Source organism: Myotis lucifugus, unplaced genomic scaffold (assembly GCF_000147115.1).
Source record: "Myotis lucifugus unplaced genomic scaffold, Myoluc2.0 scaffold_3, whole genome shotgun sequence".
NCBI lineage: Eukaryota > Metazoa > Chordata > Mammalia > Chiroptera > Vespertilionidae > Myotis > Myotis lucifugus.
The window spans coordinates 26,867,569-26,871,398 of NW_005871051.1; the positions used below are offsets into that span (position 1 = coordinate 26,867,569).

General features: G+C 49.7%; 1 protein-coding gene across 3 annotated transcripts in view; it reads left to right on the forward strand.

Annotated features, from left to right (window-relative positions):
* The first annotated feature begins 1,908 nt into the window (after positions 1-1,908).
* Positions 1,909-3,830, forward strand: part of ARMC9 (armadillo repeat containing 9) — a 104,669-nt gene continuing 102,747 nt past the window's right edge. The window contains exon 1 of one of the 3 annotated variants that reach the window (XM_006082633.3): positions 1,909-2,055. The gene's annotated coding sequence lies outside the window, so the exon portion shown is untranslated. The remainder of the gene's footprint in view (positions 2,056-3,830) is intronic. The other 2 variants (XM_023762312.1, XM_023762311.1) reach the window with 2 other exon arrangements.

Below are 3,830 nucleotides of genomic sequence, written 5' to 3' on the forward strand. Positions count from 1 at the left end.
TTTGCCTGTGTTCGAAATTTTCATAATTAAACTAAATAGAAAGTCATCTTGGCATCTTGGGCCCTCTGCAGCTTGGGAAAACTGGAGTGTCAAACAAGACACCATTAGGTCAACGGGATGCTTGGCAAGTCTTAAGAACTGGGAAGTTTAGGCAGCGGGTTCAGTGTACTGCTCGGAACTCATGGAACATACAGAGCAGAGCCACCCTGGGTAGTGCCAGGTGAAGCTTCAGTCCTAAGCTGTTTTGCCTTTGTGACAAAAGTATTCTTTGTACTCACACCAGGTTAAATAGGTTAAGTCTTACACTCCATGGGCAGTGAGCCTCATCCAAGTCACATAAGGAAAGGTAGTTCTTTTTGGTAAACCGCTTCCCAGAACAAAAAGAGGTAGAGGGAGTTTTTTTTAACCATTATGGTTTATCACGAGCACAGGGCTCTGGTAAAGTACAACGCCTAATCTGTGAAACTGTGAAAACATTATCCACATTATATATGGATGTGGTGTGAGAATTAAAATAATCTGTCCTGGCCGGGTAGCTCAGTTGGTTAGGTTAGAGCATCATTTGGATACACCAAAGTTGCAAGTTGATCCCTGGGTCAGGGCATAATCAACCAATGAATGCATAAGTGGAACAATAAATGGATGTGTGTTGTTGTTTTTTCTCTCTCTCTCTCAAATCAATTTAAAAAATTTATCTGTGTAATTCACTTATCATAATGCTTGGCACACACACAGTCACCATATTTCGCTAATATAATGTCCTGTATAGGCAATAATAATAATAAGGTCATATTTGGGATATATTTATACTAAAAACGTATTTGAAATTAAAATTTAACTGGGTGTCCTGTATTTTTTCTGACAATCCCAGCCACACAGTGAGTTGACAATCAATTTAATTTTTGTTACTATGAACAGAAAAATTATTTTCAATACACATTACCTGGAGAGGATGTCATTTCCTGCTAAATACAGTTTTTCTTTGAAGACAATCTCAAAAGAGCACAGGGAAGTGGGGGCTGGGGGGACTGGTGGCTGGGCAGATGGTGGCCACAGACTATCTCAGGGCTTCTCCAAAGGCAGGCTCCCCTACCTTCACATGCCCTCTTCCCTGCCTCACCCTCTTGGATGCATGGAGATGGGAAGACAGAGGCTCCCGCCACACAGCCTCAATGTCGGGAAGAGGATTTCTCCATCTCTAGCCACCTCCCAGCCTCCAGCCAGGGTTGTGCAACTTCAGTTCAAGAACACCATTACAAGGATTTGCATTCCAGTTATATATATATAATCAGAGGATATGTTTATTGATTTTAGAGGGGGAGGGGGAGAAAGAAACACCGATGTTAGAAAGAAACATGGATTGGTTGCGTCTCTTACACGACTATCGAAGCTGCAACCTTCTGGTGTACAGGACAATACTCCAACCAACTGAGCCACCCGGCCAGGGCTCCAGTTTTATTTCTAAAAAACAAATTTCGTGTGGGGGTGGGGTGGGAAGGTTTCTCCAAAAATCCCTGGAACCTGCTGAAGTGGAGTGGACCCCTTGTGCCTGGAGCGTTAAGCAGATCTCGGGCGACATGTCCTAAGGCGGTCCCGGGTCACTCCAGTAAAATGAAAATCACGAAGCCCATCTTTTTCCGCGAACACTGACAGCGGATCTTCTCTTGCGGGTTCCGTTTTCCCGGTGACACAACCAGCTCCTGAGGGTAGAGCCTGAGCCTGAGCCTGTTCGGGCTCATCCCCGGAGCTGGGAACAGAGCCCGGGCCCCGCGTGGGGAGATGAACGAACGGCCGTGGTGGAGGGTCGGACCCGAGACACCGACACGCAGCCCGCGACCCCCAGCGGCAACTTCGCTTCTCTTCCGCCCCAGGAAAGTCGCCTCCTGCATTCCCAAAGCTCCCGCCTTTCCTCCCAGTGTGCGCCGCGCCCGCCGTGCCCGTGATTGGCTGCGCCTCCCCACGTGACGCTGAGCAGGCGGCGGCGGTTGCCGGGGCGACGGCTGGAGAGTTGGCGGCCGGGCGGGGTGGGCGCGGGTCCCCGCGGCAGAGCCCCAGGTAAGCACGTCCCCGATGGGGCCGGGCCACCCCCGAGCCCGCCGCCCGGGAGGGAGGAGCAGCGGTGGGACCCGAGGGCCGCGGTTGTGCTGAGCCCTCGCCCCAGAGAGAAGTCCCGACGTGCCAGCTCGGCAGCCGCTGTAGCTGCCTCCGCTCCTCTGCGGCCCGGGGCTCTCCCCGCGGCGTGGGCCGAGGACAGGCCCAGCTGCTTCCCGCCAGTAGTCCCTGATCTTGGCTTCGGTGGGGCCGCCCTTGGCGGGGGTCCCTTCAGATCGTAGTGGCGGTGCGAGCGGGTGGCCTGGGACTTCTAGATTCACCCCCTCCGTTATCTCCATCAGCTAACCACCCTTCCCAAGCACCCCATGAAGTCCAGATTTCCTTCACTCTAAGCAAAAACAGGATGCTTGCTGTGCAAATTCTTCTTCCAGACACATCCCACAGTCTTACCCTTAGTCACAAACCCTGTTTATTATATAGGAATTCAGAAGCTGCCACTGCAGCCCTCAAAAGTGAAGAAGTTTTCTCTAGTTTCTGCATGAAGCAGAGCAGTGGTTCTCAAGCTTGCATGTGCATAAAGATCATCCGGAGAGCTTGTTTAAACAGTTGGGGGCGTCGTGCCTGCCGTGATGTTCAGTGAGATCAGGGTGGTGCTAGGAACCTCCGTTTGCACAAGCATCCCAGGTGATTTGGATTCAAGTGGTGCAAACTTTGGATAATACTGTGCAGTGGTTAATGTTGGTCTGGATTTAAATTCCCACTTTCCCACTTGCTAGCTGAGTTACCGGGAGCACCACAACCTCCCTGAGTTTCTGTTGCCTCACCTGCAAAAGGAGAATGTACGTCATATTGCCCTGTCAGGTGTATTGTGAAAATTAAATGTAACGCTTTTTGCACATTGTCTGGCATACATTAAATCCTCAATAAATGAACCTATTGTGATATAAAGGTTTAGAGGAAAATTCTGTAATTTGTAAGGATGTCAGAATAATAGAATACCCAATAGTGAGTGGCTCACCTTCACTGATAGAAAATCACAACAGAATCCTATTTGAATGATGATCACAAATTGCTTATTAAGTATTTATTAAGTAGAGGGGTTTGCCAGGTGAAGCAGGAGATGGGGCAAGTGTTAGCAGGCAAGGAGAACAATATGTGCAAAGGCCCTGAGGGAGGAAGGAACTTGAATTCTCAAAAAATAACAAAGTTTTCTTGTTCTGGGAACTTCAAAAATGCTGTTCCCTCTGCTTGGGCTTCATTTATTCGTCAAACATCTTGGGTGCCTATCATGCCTATGAGGCACTCTGCTAGGTTCTGCAGATACAAAAATTAAATACAGCTTCCTGCCTTGGTAAACAGGGTGATGAGTATAACAGTAGAAATAGATGTAGGGTACAGAGGCACCCCGGAGGAGAGAGCCTTGATGGGGAAGGAAGGGGAGGGGCTCATGGAAGACTTCCTAAAGGAGGTCAAGTCTGGATGAAGTTAGTGTGATGAGTTGAGTTTGCCTATGAGGTGGGGCGAGTTCATCAATCAGAGGGCTTAGAAAGAGCATGCTGTATGGGACAGTGACTGGGAGTTCACTATTGGCCGGGCCTGACATGGGCCAGTGGTAGAAGGGAGTTGGGAAAAGGACGGGCCCAGAGAAAGGCTGTAGGGAAGCGGTGAGTGGTCCTCAAACAGGAGCTGTCTTTCTCCTCCCACCTTATGAATCTGGCAGGCCTGCAGGCGGCAGGGGGGGCCCAGGTTCTCTCTGCTCTCAACGCTACTCCAGATCA